The 20,124-nt window shown below is 39.2% G+C and overlaps 1 protein-coding gene and 1 long non-coding RNA gene across 5 annotated transcripts in view; both read left to right on the top strand.

Moving 5' to 3' along the window:
* cux2b (cut-like homeobox 2b) overlaps positions 1 to 20,124 on the top strand; it is a 239,360-nt gene that overhangs the window by 29,810 nt on the left and 189,426 nt on the right. The gene's annotated exons all lie outside the window — the stretch shown is intronic.
* Positions 446 to 19,067, top strand: LOC137039190 (uncharacterized). Of its 3 annotated transcripts, none has more exons than XR_010897598.1 (8): positions 446 to 1,247; positions 3,114 to 3,389; positions 5,327 to 5,602; positions 7,466 to 7,741; positions 9,608 to 9,883; positions 11,731 to 12,006; positions 13,894 to 14,169; positions 16,018 to 16,879. It is a non-coding gene; the product is annotated as an uncharacterized lncRNA (long non-coding RNA). The 3 variants fall into 3 exon arrangements; XR_010897599.1 differs by lacking the exon at positions 446 to 1,247 and adding an exon at positions 18,226 to 19,067 and having other exon boundaries at positions 2,588 to 3,389; positions 16,018 to 16,293; XR_010897597.1 differs by lacking the exon at positions 446 to 1,247 and having other exon boundaries at positions 2,588 to 3,389.

The raw sequence follows: 20,124 nt of genomic DNA on the forward strand, positions 1-20,124 counted from the left end.
CTCAAGAGTAATTTTTGCATCATGGCTCAACTCTGTTGCAGTGGTATATGAAAACTGTTTTGTCTATCAATCCGAAATCCATAACTATTTGTCAGCATGGTCTGAAGACGATACGGATCAATTTTGGTGAAAATCGGACAAACGGTCTAGGATGAGTTTGAAAAAGTAGGTTTTTAACAAATAACAAGACGGAGGACAGATAGGTTTGCAAAATATGGCACAATTGGTATCCATGTTCTCGGCATGAGCCATTGACTGTATTATGACCAGTTTCATTACAATGGGTTAATTTAATCAAAAGTTATTCGCATTTCTGTACATTTTATTACAACTTTTGACCACAAGGTGGCGCTACCCCGAAACTTTTTGAGTATCTTCAGGACATGGAGCGGAAGACACATACCGAGTTTTGTAACGATACGCTAATGCATTCTTAAATTATAGCATTAGCATTTTAAACCATAATACTGCATTGAAGTCAATGGGAATTTCATGTTTTGTTTTATTATAGCGCCACCAAGAGGCACAATCCCACCAATTTTTTTATGTGTCCTCATAGTGAGCCCATACATATGTGTGTCAAGTTTGGTGAAAATATCTCATTTTGTTTTGGAGTTATAGACATTTATATGAAAAAACACGTAAAAAAGGACTGACACCTGACTTTGATTGGATTTTACTACCCCTTACTATCAATATTTTGAGATTTGGGCATTAGCGTATAGCTATCGACCTATGTTTCCGAACTTCTGAGGCTGGTTTCGTCTCGATCGGACTAGCGGTTTCGAAGATATCAGCAAATGTTTTTTAAGCACTAAATTACAACTCTGCGCAAACCATATGCCGAAACCTGGCAAGTCTGGTATCGTTGGAGTCGGCAAGGATTCAGGAGACCAAAAAACACACTCCCATCAAAATATGTCAACCACACCCAAAGTTATAAGCGTTTGAAAAAAAAAATTCTCCACTAGGTGGCGCTGTTTCGAAACTTCTCAGGCTACTTCAGGGCATCGTGGTGATGACCCATACCAAGTTTCATAACAATCTGTTCATGCGTTCATAAAATACAGCATTTTTGCACATAATTCAAAATGGCCGACATCCAAAATGGCCGACATGGTAAAATTGGATATCAGTCGACTCGGCATGACGCCCTGAATCTAATGAGACCAATTTTATGATTTTTGGATAAACGGTTCAGAAGTTATAAGCCAAAATAGGCATTTTTCGTATCTCCGGACAGGTAGGTGGCGCTGCGCCGAAACGCTGCATGTTGCTTCAAGTCATGCTTGTGATGACATGTACCAAGGTTGGTTTGAATACGATAAAGCGTTGCGGAGATATAGCCTTTAGTGTGTTTTTGCAACCTCCACGTAAAATTTGTTTGTGCGTTTATTGAAAACGATTGGACGAATCAACTTGAATTCCATAACTTTTTGTCAACATGCTCTGAAGATGATCTGTTTCAATTTTCGTGAAAATCGGAGCAACGGCCTAGGAGGAGTTCGAAAAAGTAGGTTTTTCAGAAAATTCAAAATGGCGGGAAAATTTGCATACCGGAAAATGACATCATAGGGTGAAATCGAATCGGCTTGAGCCAAGGAATCCGATGAAAAAAGAATTTTGTTTCTAGCCCTTAGGGGTCAAAAGTTATAAGCATAAATATGAGTGAAACTTTGGACAGGTGGTGGCGCTAGAGGGATTGAGTTAGAGGCACCAAATTTGCTATAGTGACAGCTCAGACTGGCCTCTATGAGTGTGCCAAATTTCACAACTTTTTACCATACGGTTCTATGGGCTGCCAGAGACTCCTATGGCGGAAGAAGAAGAAGAAGAAGAAGCAGAAATATAGCTGCAAGCAGCCATTATCGGGGCCAAGCGCAAAGAAGAAGACAAGACATGCCAGCATGGCTGGAAGTCTCAAGCCAACTGCAACAATGAGCCATTAAGGACCTATTAAGTTGATTTTAGGCAAAATAGCAGTCAAATTTTAAATACAGTCAATAATAATGGTTTAATGGTTTATCACTTTCGACCAATAGGTGTCACTGTTACGAAACTGATGTGGTTTAGTCAGATTGAGATGACAATGACACATGCAAAGTTTGGTGTCAATATGTCAAAGCATTGCAGAGATACAGCCTCAAGAGTAATTTTTGCATCATGGCTCAACTCTGTTGCAGTGGTATATGAAAACTGTTTTGTCTATCAATCCGAAATCCATAACTATTTGTCAGCATGGTCTGAAGACGATACGGATCAATTTTGGTGAAAATCGGACAAACGGTCTAGGATGAGTTTGAAAAAGTAGGTTTTTAACAAATAACAAGACGGAGGACAGATAGGTTTGCAAAATATGGCACAATTGGTATCCATGTTCTCGGCATGAGCCATTGACTGTATTATGACCAGTTTCATTACAATGGGTTAATTTAATCAAAAGTTATTCGCATTTCTGTACATTTTATTACAACTTTTGACCACAAGGTGGCGCTACCCCGAAACTTTTTGAGTATCTTCAGGACATGGAGCGGAAGACACATACCGAGTTTTGTAACGATACGCTAATGCATTCTTAAATTATAGCATTAGCATTTTAAACCATAATACTGCATTGAAGTCAATGGGAATTTCATGTTTTGTTTTATTATAGCGCCACCAAGAGGCACAATCCCACCAATTTTTTTATGTGTCCTCATAGTGAGCCCATACATATGTGTGTCAAGTTTGGTGAAAATATCTCATTTTGTTTTGGAGTTATAGACATTTATATGAAAAAACACGTAAAAAAGGACTGACACCTGACTTTGATTGGATTTTACTACCCCTTACTATCAATATTTTGAGATTTGGGCATTAGCGTATAGCTATCGACCTATGTTTCCGAACTTCTGAGGCTGGTTTCGTCTCGATCGGACTAGCGGTTTCGAAGATATCAGCAAATGTTTTTTAAGCACTAAATTACAACTCTGCGCAAACCATATGCCGAAACCTGGCAAGTCTGGTATCGTTGGAGTCGGCAAGGATTCAGGAGACCAAAAAACACACTCCCATCAAAATATGTCAACCACACCCAAAGTTATAAGCGTTTGAAAAAAAAAATTCTCCACTAGGTGGCGCTGTTTCGAAACTTCTCAGGCTACTTCAGGGCATCGTGGTGATGACCCATACCAAGTTTCATAACAATCTGTTCATGCGTTCATAAAATACAGCATTTTTGCACATAATTCAAAATGGCCGACATCCAAAATGGCCGACATGGTAAAATTGGATATCAGTCGACTCGGCATGACGCCCTGAATCTAATGAGACCAATTTTATGATTTTTGGATAAACGGTTCAGAAGTTATAAGCCAAAATAGGCATTTTTCGTATCTCCGGACAGGTAGGTGGCGCTGCGCCGAAACGCTGCATGTTGCTTCAAGTCATGCTTGTGATGACATGTACCAAGGTTGGTTTGAATACGATAAAGCGTTGCGGAGATATAGCCTTTAGTGTGTTTTTGCAACCTCCACGTAAAATTTGTTTGTGCGTTTATTGGAAACGATTGGACGAATCAACTTGAATTCCATAACTTTTTGTCAACATGCTCTGAAGATGATCTGTTTCAATTTTCGTGAAAATCGGAGCAACGGCCTAGGAGGAGTTCGAAAAAGTAGGTTTTTCAGAAAATTCAAAATGGCGGGAAAATTTGCATACCGGAAAATGACATCATAGGGTGAAATCGAATCGGCTTGAGCCAAGGAATCCGATGAAAAAAGAATTTTGTTTCTAGCCCTTAGGGGTCAAAAGTTATAAGCATAAATATGAGTGAAACTTTGGACAGGTGGTGGCGCTAGAGGGATTGAGTTAGAGGCACCAAATTTGCTATAGTGACAGCTCAGACTGGCCTCTATGAGTGTGCCAAATTTCACAACTTTTTACCATACGGTTCTATGGGCTGCCAGAGACTCCTATGGCGGAAGAAAAAGAAAAAGAAGAAGAAGAAGCAGAATAATAATAATAGGAACACTAACAATTTCAATAGGTGCCTCCGCACCTTCGGTGCTTGGCCCCTAAATATAGCTGCAAGCAGCCATTATCGGGGCCAAGCGCAAAGAAGAAGACAAGACATGCCAGCATGGCTGGAAGTCTCAAGCCAACTGCAACAATGAGCCATTAAGGACCTATTAAGTTGATTTTAGGCAAAATAGCAGTCAAATTTTAAATACAGTCAATAATAATGGTTTAATGGTTTATCACTTTCGACCAATAGGTGTCACTGTTACGAAACTGATGTGGTTTAGTCAGATTGAGATGACAATGACACATGCAAAGTTTGGTGTCAATATGTCAAAGCATTGCAGAGATACAGCCTCAAGAGTCATTTTTGCATCATGGCTCAACTCTGTTGCAGTGGTATATGAAAACTGTTTTGTCTATCAATCCGAAATCCATAACTATTTGTCAGCATGGTCTGAAGACGATACGGATCAATTTTGGTGAAAATCGGACAAACGGTCTAGGATGAGTTTGAAAAAGTAGATTTTTAACAAATAACAAGATGGAGCACAGATATGTTTGCAAAATATGGCAAAATTGGTATCTATCTTCTCGGCATGAGCCAATGAATGTATTATGACCAGTCTCATTACAATAGGCTAATTTAATCAAAAGTTATTAGCATTTTTGTACATTTTATTACAACTTTTGACCACAAGGTGGCGCTGCCCCGAAACTTTTTGAATATCTTCGGGACATAGAGCGGAAGACACATACCGAGTTTTGTAATGATACACTAGTGCATTCTTAAATTATAGCATTAGCATTTTAAACCGTAATACTGCATTGAAGTCAATGGGAATTTCATGTTTTGTTTTATTATAGCGCCACCAAGAGGCACAATCCCACCAATTTTTTTATGTGTCCTCGTAGTGAGCCCATACATATGTGTGTCAAGTTTGGTGAAAATATTTCATTTTGTTTTGGAGTTATAGACATTTATATGAAAAAACACGTAAAAAATGACTGACACCTGACTTTGATTGGATTTTACTACCCCTTACTATCAATATTTTGAGATTTGGGCATTAGCGTATAGCTATCGACCTATGTTTCCGAACTTCTGAGGCTGGTTTCGTCTCGATCGGACTAGCGGTTTCGAAGATATCAGCAAATGTTTTTTAAGCACTAAATTACAACTCTGCGCAAACCATATGCCGAAACCTGGCAAGTCTGGTATCGTTGGAGTCGGCAAGGATTCAGGAGACCAAAAAACACACTCCCATCAAAATATGTCAACCACACCCAAAGTTATAAGCGTTTGAAAAAAAAAATTCTCCACTAGGTGGCGCTGTTTCGAAACTTCTCAGGCTACTTCAGGGCATCGTGGTGATGACCCATACCAAGTTTCATAACAATCTGTTCATGCGTTCATAAAATACAGCATTTTTGCACATAATTCAAAATGGCCGACATCCAAAATGGCCGACATGGTAAAATTGGATATCAGTCGACTCGGCATGACGCCCTGAATCTAATGAGACCAATTTTATGATTTTTGGATAAACGGTTCAGAAGTTATAAGCCAAAATAGGCATTTTTCGTATCTCCGGACAGGTAGGTGGCGCTGCGCCGAAACGCTGCATGTTGCTTCAAGTCATGCTTGTGATGACATGTACCAAGGTTGGTTTGAATACGATAAAGCGTTGCGGAGATATAGCCTTTAGTGTGTTTTTGCAACCTCCACGTAAAATTTGTTTGTGCGTTTATTGAAAACGATTGGACGAATCAACTTGAATTCCATAACTTTTTGTCAACATGCTCTGAAGATGATCTGTTTCAATTTTCGTGAAAATCGGAGCAACGGCCTAGGAGGAGTTCGAAAAAGTAGGTTTTTCAGAAAATTCAAAATGGCGGGAAAATTTGCATACCGGAAAATGACATCATAGGGTGAAATCGAATCGGCTTGAGCCAAGGAATCCGATGAAAAAAGAATTTTGTTTCTAGCCCTTAGGGGTCAAAAGTTATAAGCATAAATATGAGTGAAACTTTGGACAGGTGGTGGCGCTAGAGGGATTGAGTTAGAGGCACCAAATTTGCTATAGTGACAGCTCAGACTGGCCTCTATGAGTGTGCCAAATTTCACAACTTTTTACCATACGGTTCTATGGGCTGCCAGAGACTCCTATGGCGGAAGAAGAAGAAGCAGAATAATAAATATAGCTGCAAGCAGCCATTATCGGGGCCAAGCGCAAAGAAGAAGACAAGACATGCCAGCATGGCTGGAAGTCTCAAGCCAACTGCAACAATGAGCCATTAAGGACCTATTAAGTTGATTTTAGGCAAAATAGCAGTCAAATTTTAAATACAGTCAATAATAATGGTTTAATGGTTTATCACTTTCGACCAATAGGTGTCACTGTTACGAAACTGATGTGGTTTAGTCAGATTGAGATGACAATGACACATGCAAAGTTTGGTGTCAATATGTCAAAGCATTGCAGAGATACAGCCTCAAGAGTAATTTTTGCATCATGGCTCAACTCTGTTGCAGTGGTATATGAAAACTGTTTTGTCTATCAATCCGAAATCCATAACTATTTGTCAGCATGGTCTGAAGACGATACGGATCAATTTTGGTGAAAATCGGACAAACGGTCTAGGATGAGTTTGAAAAAGTAGGTTTTTAACAAATAACAAGACGGAGGACAGATAGGTTTGCAAAATATGGCACAATTGATATCCATGTTCTCGGCATGAGCCATTGACTGTATTATGACCAGTTTCATTACAATGGGTTAATTTAATCAAAAGTTATTCGCATTTCTGTACATTTTATTACAACTTTTGACCACAAGGTGGCGCTACCCCGAAACTTTTTGAGTATCTTCAGGACATGGAGCGGAAGACACATACCGAGTTTTGTAACGATACGCTAATGCATTCTTAAATTATAGCATTAGCATTTTAAACCATAATACTGCATTGAAGTCAATGGGAATTTCATGTTTTGTTTTATTATAGCGCCACCAAGAGGCACAATCCCACCAATTTTTTTATGTGTCCTCATAGTGAGCCCATACATATGTGTGTCAAGTTTGGTGAAAATATCTCATTTTGTTTTGGAGTTATAGACATTTATATGAAAAAACACGTAAAAAAGGACTGACACCTGACTTTGATTGGATTTTACTACCCCTTACTATCAATATTTTGAGATTTGGGCATTAGCGTATAGCTATCGACCTATGTTTCCGAACTTCTGAGGCTGGTTTCGTCTCAATCGGACTAGCGGTTTCGAAGATATCAGCAAATGTTTTTTAAGCACTAAATTACAACTCTGCGCAAACCATATGCCGAAACCTGGCAAGTCTGGTATCGTTGGAGTCGGCAAGGATTCAGGAGACCAAAAAACACACTCCCATCAAAATATGTCAACCACACCCAAAGTTATAAGCGTTTGAAAAAAAAAATTCTCCACTAGGTGGCGCTGTTTCGAAACTTCTCAGGCTACTTCAGGGCATCGTGGTGATGACCCATACCAAGTTTCATAACAATCTGTTCATGCGTTCATAAAATACAGCATTTTTGCACATAATTCAAAATGGCCGACATCCAAAATGGCCGACATGGTAAAATTGGATATCAGTCGACTCGGCATGACGCCCTGAATCTAATGAGACCAATTTTATGATTTTTGGATAAACGGTTCAGAAGTTATAAGCCAAAATAGGCATTTTTCGTATCTCCGGACAGGTAGGTGGCGCTGCGCCGAAACGCTGCATGTTGCTTCAAGTCATGCTTGTGATGACATGTACCAAGGTTGGTTTGAATACGATAAAGCGTTGCGGAGATATAGCCTTTAGTGTGTTTTTGCAACCTCCACGTAAAATTTGTTTGTGCGTTTATTGAAAACGATTGGACGAATCAACTTGAATTCCATAACTTTTTGTCAACATGCTCTGAAGATGATCTGTTTCAATTTTCGTGAAAATCGGAGCAACGGCCTAGGAGGAGTTCGAAAAAGTAGGTTTTTCAGAAAATTCAAAATGGCGGGAAAATTTGCATACCGGAAAATGACATCATAGGGTGAAATCGAATCGGCTTGAGCCAAGGAATCCGATGAAAAAAGAATTTTGTTTCTAGCCCTTAGGGGTCAAAAGTTATAAGCATAAATATGAGTGAAACTTTGGACAGGTGGTGGCGCTAGAGGGATTGAGTTAGAGGCACCAAATTTGCTATAGTGACAGCTCAGACTGGCCTCTATGAGTGTGCCAAATTTCACAACTTTTTACCATACGGTTCTATGGGCTGCCAGAGACTCCTATGGCGGAAGAAGAAGAAGAAGCAGAATAATAAATATAGCTGCAAGCAGCCATTATCGGGGCCAAGCGCAAAGAAGAAGACAAGACATGCCAGCATGGCTGGAAGTCTCAAGCCAACTGCAACAATGAGCCATTAAGGACCTATTAAGTTGATTTTAGGCAAAATAGCAGTCAAATTTTAAATACAGTCAATAATAATGGTTTAATGGTTTATCACTTTCGACCAATAGGTGTCACTGTTACGAAACTGATGTGGTTTAGTCAGATTGAGATGACAATGACACATGCAAAGTTTGGTGTCAATATGTCAAAGCATTGCAGAGATACAGCCTCAAGAGTAATTTTTGCATCATGGCTCAACTCTGTTGCAGTGGTATATGAAAACTGTTTTGTCTATCAATCCGAAATCCATAACTATTTGTCAGCATGGTCTGAAGACGATACGGATCAATTTTGGTGAAAATCGGACAAACGGTCTAGGATGAGTTTGAAAAAGTAGGTTTTTAACAAATAACAAGACGGAGGACAGATAGGTTTGCAAAATATGGCACAATTGGTATCCATGTTCTCGGCATGAGCCATTGACTGTATTATGACCAGTTTCATTACAATGGGTTAATTTTATCAAAAGTTATTCGCATTTCTGTACATTTTATTACAACTTTTGACCACAAGGTGGCGCTACCCCGAAACTTTTTGAGTATCTTCAGGACATGGAGCGGAAGACACATACCGAGTTTTGTAACGATACGCTAATGCATTCTTAAATTATAGCATTAGCATTTTAAACCATAATACTGCATTGAAGTCAATGGGAATTTCATGTTTTGTTTTATTATAGCGCCACCAAGAGGCACAATCCCACCAATTTTTTTATGTGTCCTCATAGTGAGCCCATACATATGTGTGTCAAGTTTGGTGAAAATATCTCATTTTGTTTTGGAGTTATAGACATTTATATGAAAAAACACGTAAAAAAGGACTGACACCTGACTTTGATTGGATTTTACTACCCCTTACTATCAATATTTTGAGATTTGGGCATTAGCGTATAGCTATCGACCTATGTTTCCGAACTTCTGAGGCTGGTTTCGTCTCGATCGGACTAGCGGTTTCGAAGATATCAGCAAATGTTTTTTAAGCACTAAATTACAACTCTGCGCAAACCATATGCCGAAACCTGGCAAGTCTGGTATCGTTGGAGTCGGCAAGGATTCAGGAGACCAAAAAACACACTCCCATCAAAATATGTCAACCACACCCAAAGTTATAAGCGTTTGAAAAAAAAAATTCTCCACTAGGTGGCGCTGTTTCGAAACTTCTCAGGCTACTTCAGGGCATCGTGGTGATGACCCATACCAAGTTTCATAACAATCTGTTCATGCGTTCATAAAATACAGCATTTTTGCACATAATTCAAAATGGCCGACATCCAAAATGGCCGACATGGTAAAATTGGATATCAGTCGACTCGGCATGACGCCCTGAATCTAATGAGACCAATTTTATGATTTTTGGATAAACGGTTCAGAAGTTATAAGCCAAAATAGGCATTTTTCGTATCTCCGGACAGGTAGGTGGCGCTGCGCCGAAACGCTGCATGTTGCTTCAAGTCATGCTTGTGATGACATGTACCAAGTTTGGTTTGAATACGATAAAGCGTTGCGGAGATATAGCCTTTAGTGTGTTTTTGCAACCTCCACGTAAAATTTGTTTGTGCGTTTATTGAAAACGATTGGACGAATCAACTTGAATTCCATAACTTTTTGTCAACATGCTCTGAAGATGATCTGTTTCAATTTTCGTGAAAATCGGAGCAACGGCCTAGGAGGAGTTCGAAAAAGTAGGTTTTTCAGAAAATTCAAAATGGCGGGAAAATTTGCATACCGGAAAATGACATCATAGGGTGAAATCGAATCGGCTTGAGCCAAGGAATCCGATGAAAAAAGAATTTTGTTTCTAGCCCTTAGGGGTCAAAAGTTATAAGCATAAATATGAGTGAAACTTTGGACAGGTGGTGGCGCTAGAGGGATTGAGTTAGAGGCACCAAATTTGCTATAGTGACAGCTCAGACTGGCCTCTATGAGTGTGCCAAATTTCACAACTTTTTACCATACGGTTCTATGGGCTGCCAGAGACTCCTATGGCGGAAGAAGCAGAATAATAACAAGCAGCCATTATCGGGGCCAAGCGCAAAGAAGAAGACAAGACATGCCAGCATGGCTGGAAGTCTCAAGCCAACTGCAACAATGAGCCATTAAGGACCTATTAAGTTGATTTTAGACAAAATAGCAGTCAAATTTTAAATACAGTCAATAATAATGGTTTAATGGTTTATCACTTTCGACCAATAGGTGTCACTGTTACGAAACTGATGTGGTTTAGTCAGATTGAGATGACAATGACACATGCAAAGTTTGGTGTCAATATGTCAAAGCATTGCAGAGATACAGCCTCAAGAGTAATTTTTGCATCATGGCTCAACTCTGTTGCAGTGGTATATGAAAACTGTTTTGTCTATCAATCCGAAATCCATAAGTATTTGTCAGCATGGTCTGAAGACGATACGGATCAATTTTGGTGAAAATCGGACAAACGGTCTAGGATGAGTTTGAAAAAGTAGATTTTTAACAAATAACAAGATGGAGCACAGATATGTTTGCAAAATATGGCAAAATTGGTATCTATCTTCTCGGCATGAGCCAATGAATGTATTATGACCAGTCTCATTACAATAGGCTAATTTAATCAAAAGTTATTAGCATTTTTGTACATTTTATTACAACTTTTGACCACAAGGTGGCGCTGCCCCGAAACTTTTTGAATATCTTCGGGACATAGAGCGGAAGACACATACCGAGTTTTGTAATGATACACTAGTGCATTCTTAAATTATAGCATTAGCATTTTAAACCGTAATACTGCATTGAAGTCAATGGGAATTTCATGTTTTGTTTTATTATAGCGCCACCAAGAGGCACAATCCCACCAATTTTTTTATGTGTCCTCGTAGTGAGCCCATACATATGTGTGTCAAGTTTGGTGAAAATATTTCATTTTGTTTTGGAGTTATAGACATTTATATGAAAAAACACGTAAAAAAGGACTGACACCTGACTTTGATTGGATTTTACTACCCCTTACTATCAATATTTTGAGATTTGGGCATTAGCGTATAGCTATCGACCTATGTTTCCGAACTTCTGAGGCTGGTTTCGTCTCGATCGGACTAGCGGTTTCGAAGATATCAGCAAATGTTTTTTAAGCACTAAATTACAACTCTGCGCAAACCATATGCCGAAACCTGGCGGTCTGGTATCGTTGGAGTCGGCAAGGATTCAGGAGACCAAAAAACACACTCCCATCAAAATATGTCAACCACACCCAAAGTTATAAGCGTTTGAAAAAAAAAATTCTCCACTAGGTGGCGCTGTTTCGAAACTTCTCAGGCTACTTCAGGGCATCGTGGTGATGACCCATACCAAGTTTCATAACAATCTGTTCATGCGTTCATAAAATACAGCATTTTTGCACATAATTCAAAATGGCCGACATCCAAAATGGCCGACATGGTAAAATTGGATATCAGTCGACTCGGCATGACGCCCTGAATCTAATGAGACCAATTTTATGATTTTTGGATAAACGGTTCAGAAGTTATAAGCCAAAATAGGCATTTTTCGTATCTCCGGACAGGTAGGTGGCGCTGTGCCGAAACGCTGCATGTTGCTTCAAGTCATGCTTGTGATGACATGTACCAAGGTTGGTTTGAATACGATAAAGCGTTGCGGAGATATAGCCTTTAGTGTGTTTTTGCAACCTCCACGTAAAATTTGTTTGTGCGTTTATTGAAAACGATTGGACGAATCAACTTGAATTCCATAACTTTTTGTCAACATGCTCTGAAGATGATCTGTTTCAATTTTCGTGAAAATCGGAGCAACGGCCTAGGAGGAGTTCGAAAAAGTAGGTTTTTCAGAAAATTCAAAATGGCGGGAAAATTTGCATACCGGAAAATGACATCATAGGGTGAAATCGAATCGGCTTGAGCCAAGGAATCCGATGAAAAAAGAATTTTGTTTCTAGCCCTTAGGGGTCAAAAGTTATAAGCATAAATATGAGTGAAACTTTGGACAGGTGGTGGCGCTAGAGGGATTGAGTTAGAGGCACCAAATTAGCTATAGTGACAGCTCAGACTGGCCTCTATGAGTGTGCCAAATTTCACAACTTTTTACCATACGGTTCTATGGGCTGCCAGAGACTCCTATGGCGGAAGAAGAAGAAGAAGAAGAAGAAGCAGAATAATAATAATAGGAACACTAACGATTTCAATAGGTGCCTCCGCACCTTCGGTGCTTGGCCCCTAACAAGACATGCCAGCATGGCTGGAAGTCTCAAGCCAACTGCAACAATGAGCCATTAAGGACCTATTAAGTTGATTTTAGGCAAAATAGCAGTCAAATTTTAAATACAGTCAATAATAATGGTTTAATGGTTTATCACTTTCGACCAATAGGTGTCACTGTTACGAAACTGATGTGGTTTAGTCAGATTGAGATGACAATGACACATGCAAAGTTTGGTGTCAATATGTCAAAGCATTGCAGAGATACAGCCTCAAGAGTAATTTTTGCATCATGGCTCAACTCTGTTGCAGTGGTATATGAAAACTGTTTTGTCTATCAATCCGAAATCCATAAGTATTTGTCAGCATGGTCTGAAGACGATACGGATCAATTTTGGTGAAAATCGGACAAACGGTCTAGGATGAGTTTGAAAAAGTAGATTTTTAACAAATAACAAGATGGAGCACAGATATGTTTGCAAAATATGGCAAAATTGGTATCTATCTTCTCGGCATGAGCCAATGAATGTATTATGACCAGTCTCATTACAATAGGCTAATTTAATCAAAAGTTATTAGCATTTTTGTACATTTTATTACAACTTTTGACCACAAGGTGGCGCTGCCCCGAAACTTTTTGAATATGTTCGGGACATAGAGCGGAAGACACATACCGAGTTTTGTAATGATACACTAGTGCATTCTTAAATTATAGCATTAGCATTTTAAACCGTAATACTGCATTGAAGTCAATGGGAATTTCATGTTTTGTTTTATTATAGCGCCACCAAGAGGCACAATCCCACCAATTTTTTTATGTGTCCTCGTAGTGAGCCCATACATATGTGTGTCAAGTTTGGTGAAAATATTTCATTTTGTTTTGGAGTTATAGACATTTATATGAAAAAACACGTAAAAAATGACTGACACCTGACTTTGATTGGATTTTACTACCCCTTACTATCAATATTTTGAGATTTGGGCATTAGCGTATAGCTATCGACCTATGTTTCCGAACTTCTGAGGCTGGTTTCGTCTCGATCGGACTAGCGGTTTCGAAGATATCAGCAAATGTTTTTTAAGCACTAAATTACAACTCTGCGCAAACCATATGCCGAAACCTGGCAAGTCTGGTATCGTTGGAGTCGGCAAGGATTCAGGAGACCAAAAAACACACTCCCATCAAAATATGTCAACCACACCCAAAGTTATAAGCGTTTGAAAAAAAAAATTCTCCACTAGGTGGCGCTGTTTCGAAACTTCTCAGGCTACTTCAGGGCATCGTGGTGATGACCCATACCAAGTTTCATAACAATCTGTTCATGCGTTCATAAAATACAGCATTTTTGCACATAATTCAAAATGGCCGACATCCAAAATGGCCGACATGGTAAAATTGGATATCAGTCGACTCGGCATGACGCCCTGAATCTAATGAGACCAATTTTATGATTTTTGGATAAACGGTTCAGAAGTTATAAGCCAAAATAGGCATTTTTCGTATCTCCGGACAGGTAGGTGGCGCTGCGCCGAAACGCTGCATGTTGCTTCAAGTCATGCTTGTGATGACATGTACCAAGGTTGGTTTGAATACGATAAAGCGTTGCGGAGATATAGCCTTTAGTGTGTTTTTGCAACCTCCACGTAAAATTTGTTTGTGCGTTTATTGAAAACGATTGGACGAATCAACTTGAATTCCATAACTTTTTGTCAACATGCTCTGAAGATGATCTGTTTCAATTTTCGTGAAAATCGGAGCAACGGCCTAGGAGGAGTTCGAAAAAGTAGGTTTTTCAGAAAATTCAAAATGGCGGGAAAATTTGCATACCGGAAAATGACATCATAGGGTGAAATCGAATCGGCTTGAGCCAAGGAATCCGATGAAAAAAGAATTTTGTTTCTAGCCCTTAGGGGTCAAAAGTTATAAGCATAAATATGAGTGAAACTTTGGACAGGTGGTGGCGCTAGAGGGATTGAGTTAGAGGCACCAAATTTGCTATAGTGACAGCTCAGACTGGCCTCTATGAGTGTGCCAAATTTCACAACTTTTTACCATACGGTTCTATGGGCTGCCAGAGACTCCTATGGCGGAAAAAGAAGAAGAATAACAAGCAGCCATTATCGGGGCCAAGCGCAAAGAAGAAGACAAGACATGCCAGCATGGCTGGAAGTCTCAAGCCAACTGCAACAATGAGCCATTAAGGACCTATTAAGTTGATTTTAGGCAAAATAGCAGTCAAATTTTAAATACAGTCAATAATAATGGTTTAATGGTTTATCACTTTCGACCAATAGGTGTCACTGTTACGAAACTGATGTGGTTTAGTCAGATTGAGATGACAATGACACATGCAAAGTTTGGTGTCAATATGTCAAAGCATTGCAGAGATACAGCCTCAAGAGTAATTTTTGCATCATGGCTCAACTCTGTTGCAGTGGTATATGAAAACTGTTTTGTCTATCAATCCGAAATCCATAACTATTTGTCAGCATGGTCTGAAGACGATACGGATCAATTTTGGTGAAAATCGGACAAACGGTCTAGGATGAGTTTGAAAAAGTAGGTTTTTAACAAATAACAAGACGGAGGACAGATAGGTTTGCAAAATATGGCACAATTGGTATCCATGTTCTCGGCATGAGCCATTGACTGTATTATGACCAGTTTCATTACAATGGGTTAATTTAATCAAAAGTTATTCGCATTTCTGTACATTTTATTACAACTTTTGACCACAAGGTGGCGCTACCCCGAAACTTTTTGAGTATCTTCGGGACATGGAGCGGAAGACACATACCGAGTTTTGTAACGATACGCTAATGCATTCTTAAATTATAGCATTAGCATTTTAAACCATAATACTGCATTGAAGTCAATGGGAATTTCATGTTTTGTTTTATTATAGCGCCACCAAGAGGCACAATCCCACCAATTTTTTTATGTGTCCTCATAGTGAGCCCATACATATGTGTGTCAAGTTTGGTGAAAATATCTCATTTTGTTTTGGAGTTATAGACATTTATATGAAAAAACACGTAAAAAAGGACTGACACCTGACTTTGATTGGATTTTACTACCCCTTACTATCAATATTTTGAGATTTGGGCATTAGCGTATAGCTATCGACCTATGTTTCCGAACTTCTGAGGCTGGTTTCGTCTCGATCGGACTAGCGGTTTCGAAGATATCAGCAAATGTTTTTTAAGCACTAAATTACAACTCTGCGCAAACCATATGCCGAAACCTGGCAAGTCTGGTATCGTTGGAGTCGGCAAGGATTCAGGAGACCAAAAAACACACTCCCATCAAAATATGTCAACCACACCCAAAGTTATAAGCGTTTGAAAAAAAAAATTCTCCACTAGGTGGCGCTGTTTCGAAACTTCTCAGGCTACTTCAGGGCATCGTGGTGATGACCCATACCAAGTTTCATAACAATCTGTTCATGCGTTCATAAAATACAGCATTTTTGCACATAATTCAAAATGGCCGACATCCAAAATGGCCGACATGGTAAAATTGGATATCAGTCGACTCGGCATGACGCCCTGAATCTAATGAGACCAATTTTATGATTTTTGGATAAACGGTTCAGAAGTTATAAGCCAAAATAGGCATTTTTCGTATCTCCGGACAGGTAGGTGGCGCTGCGCCGAAACGCTGCATGTTGCTTCAAGTCATGCTTGTGATGACATGTACCAAGGTTGGTTTGAATACGATAAAGCGTTGCGGAGATATAGCCTTTAGTGTGTTTTTGCAACCTCCACGTAAAATTTGTTTGTGCGTTTATTGAAAACGATTGGACGAATCAACTTGAATTCCATAACTTTTTGTCAACATGCTCTGAAGATGATCTGTTTCAATTTTCGTGAAAATCGGAGCAACGGCCTAGGAGGAGTTCGAAAAAGTAGGTTTTTCAGAAAATTCAAAATGGCGGGAAAATTTGCATACCGGAAAATGACATCATAGGGTGAAATCGAATCGGCTTGAGCCAAGGAATCCGATGAAAAAAGAATTTTGTTTCTAGCCCTTAGGGGTCAAAAGTTATAAGCATAAATATGAGTGAAACTTTGGACAGGTGGTGGCGCTAGAGGGATTGAGTTAGAGGCACCAAATTTGCTATAGTGACAGCTCAGACTGGCCTCTATGAGTGTGCCAAATTTCACAACTTTTTACCATACGGTTCTATGGGCTGCCAGAGACTCCTATGGCGGAAGAAGAAGAAGAAGAAGAAGAAGCAGAATAATAATAATAGGAACACTAACGATTTCAATAGGTGCCTCCGCACCTTCGGTGCTTGGCCCCTAAATAGCTGCAAGCAGCCATTATCGGGGCCAAGCGCAAAGAAGAAGACAAGACATGCCAGCATGGCTGGAAGTCTCAAGCCAACTGCAACAATGAGCCATTAAGGACCTATTAAGTTGATTTTAGGCAAAATAGCAGTCAAATTTTAAATACAGTCAATAATAATGGTTTAATGGTTTATCACTTTCGACCAATAGGTGTCACTGTTACGAAACTGATGTGGTTTAGTCAGATTGAGATGACAATGACACATGCAAAGTTTGGTGTCAATATGTCAAAGCATTGCAGAGATACAGCCTCAAGAGTAATTTTTGCATCATGGCTCAACTCTGTTGCAGTGGTATATGAAAACTGTTTTGTCTATCAATCCGAAATCCATAACTATTTGTCAGCATGGTCTGAAGACGATACGGATCAATTTTGGTGAAAATCGGACAAACGGTCTAGGATGAGTTTGAAAAAGTAGGTTTTTAACAAATAACAAGACGGAGGACAGATAGGTTTGCAAAATATGGCACAATTGGTATCCATGTTCTCGGCATGAGCCATTGACTGTATTATGACCAGTTTCATTACAATGGGTTAATTTAATCAAAAGTTATTCGCATTTCTGTACATTTTATTACAACTTTTGACCACAAGGTGGCGCTACCCCGAAACTTTTTGAGTATCTTCGGGACATGGAGCGGAAGACACATACCGAGTTTTGTAACGATACGCTAATGCATTCTTAAATTATAGCATTAGCATTTTAAACCATAATACTGCATTGAAGTCAATGGGAATTTCATGTTTTGTTTTATTATAGCGCCACCAAGAGGCACAATCCCACCAATTTTTTTATGTGTCCTCATAGTGAGCCCATACATATGTGTGTCAAGTTTGGTGAAAATATCTCATTTTGTTTTGGAGTTATAGACATTTATATGAAAAAACACGTAAAAAAGGACTGACACCTGACTTTGATTGGATTTTACTACCCCTTACTATCAATATTTTGAGATTTTGGCATTAGCGTATAGCTATCGACCTATGTTTCCGAACTTCTGAGGCTGGTTTCGTCTCGATCGGACTAGCGGTTTCGAAGATATCAGCAAATGTTTTTTAAGCACTAAATTACAACTCTGCGCAAACCATATGCCGAAACCTGGCAAGTCTGGTATCGTTGGAGTCGGCAAGGATTCAGGAGACCAAAAAACACACTCCCATCAAAATATGTCAACCACACCCAAAGTTATAAGCGTTTGAAAAAAAAAATTCTCCACTAGGTGGCGCTGTTTCGAAACTTCTCAGGCTACTTCAGGGCATCGTGGTGATGACCCATACCAAGTTTCATAACAATCTGTTCATGCGTTCATAAAATACAGCATTTTTGCACATAATTCAAAATGGCCGACATCCAAAATGGCCGACATGGTAAAATTGGATATCAGTCGACTCGGCATGACGCCCTGAATCTAATGAGACCAATTTTATGATTTTTGGATAAACGGTTCAGAAGTTATAAGCCAAAATAGGCATTTTTCGTATCTCCGGACAGGTAGGTGGCGCTGCGCCGAAACGCTGCATGTTGCTTCAAGTCATGCTTGTGATGACATGTACCAAGGTTGGTTTGAATACGATAAAGCGTTGCGGAGATATAGCCTTTAGTGTGTTTTTGCAACCTCCACGTAAAATTTGTTTGTGCGTTTATTGAAAACGATTGGACGAATCAACTTGAATTCCATAACTTTTTGTCAACATGCTCTGAAGATGATCTGTTTCAATTTTCGTGAAAATCGGAGCAACGGCCTAGGAGGAGTTCGAAAAAGTAGGTTTTTCAGAAAATTCAAAATGGCGGGAAAATTTGCATACCGGAAAATGACATCATAGGGTGAAATCGAATCGGCTTGAGCCAAGGAATCCGATGAAAAAAGAATTTTGTTTCTAGCCCTTAGGGGTCAAAAGTTATAAGCATAAATATGAGTGAAACTTTGGACAGGTGGTGGCGCTAGAGGGATTGAGTTAGAGGCACCAAATTTGCTATAGTGACAGCTCAGACTGGCCTCTATGAGTGTGCCAAATTTCACAACTTTTTACCATACGGTTCTATGGGCTGCCAGAGACTCCTATGGCGGAAGAAGAAGAAGAAGAAGAAGAAGAAGAAGAAGAAGCAGAATAATAAATATAGCTGCAAGCAGCCATTATCGGGGCCAAGCGCAAAGAAGAAGACAAGACATGCCAGCATGGCTGGAAGTCTCAAGCCAACTGCAACAATGAGCCATTAAGGACCTATTAAGTTGATTTTAGGCAAAATAGCAGTAAAATTTTAAATACAGTCAATAATAATGGTTTAATGGTTTATCACTTTCGACCAATAGGTGTCACTGTTACGAAACTGATGTGGTTTAGTCAGATTGAGATGACAATGACACATGCAAAGTTTGGTGTCAATATGTCAAAGCATTGCAGAGATACAGCCTCAAGAGTAATTTTTGCATCATGGCTCAACTCTGTTGCAGTGGTATATGAAAACTGTTTTGTCTATCAATCCGAAATCCATAAGTGTTTGTCAGCATGGTCTGAAGACGATACGGATCAATTTTGGTGAAAATCGGACAAACGGTCTAGGATGAGTTTGAAAAAGTAGATTTTTAACAAATAACAAGATGGAGCACAGATATGTTTGCAAAATATGGCAAAATTGGTATCTATCTTCTCGGCATGAGCCAATGAATGTATTATGACCAGTCTCATTACAATAGGCTAATTTAATCAAAAGTTATTAGCATTTTTGTACATTTTATTACAACTTTTGAGCACAAGGTGGCGCTGCCCCGAAACTTTTTGAATATCTTCGGGACATAGAGCGGAAGACACATACCGAGTTTTGTAATGATACACTAGTGCATTCTTAAATTATAGCATTAGCATTTTAAACCGTAATACTGCATTGAAGTCAATGGGAATTTCATGTTTTGTTTTATTATAGCGCCACCAAGAGGCACAATCCCACCAATTTTTTTATGTGTCCTCGTAGTGAGCCCATACATATGTGTGTCAAGTTTGGTGAAAATATTTCATTTTGTTTTGGAGTTATAGACATTTATATGAAAAAACACGTAAAAAATGACTGACACCTGACTTTGATTGGATTTTACTACCCCTTACTATCAATATTTTGAGAT

The sequence above is a fragment of the Pseudorasbora parva genome, chromosome 13 (assembly GCF_024679245.1).
Source record: "Pseudorasbora parva isolate DD20220531a chromosome 13, ASM2467924v1, whole genome shotgun sequence".
In the NCBI taxonomy this organism is placed as follows: domain Eukaryota; kingdom Metazoa; phylum Chordata; class Actinopteri; order Cypriniformes; family Gobionidae; genus Pseudorasbora; species Pseudorasbora parva.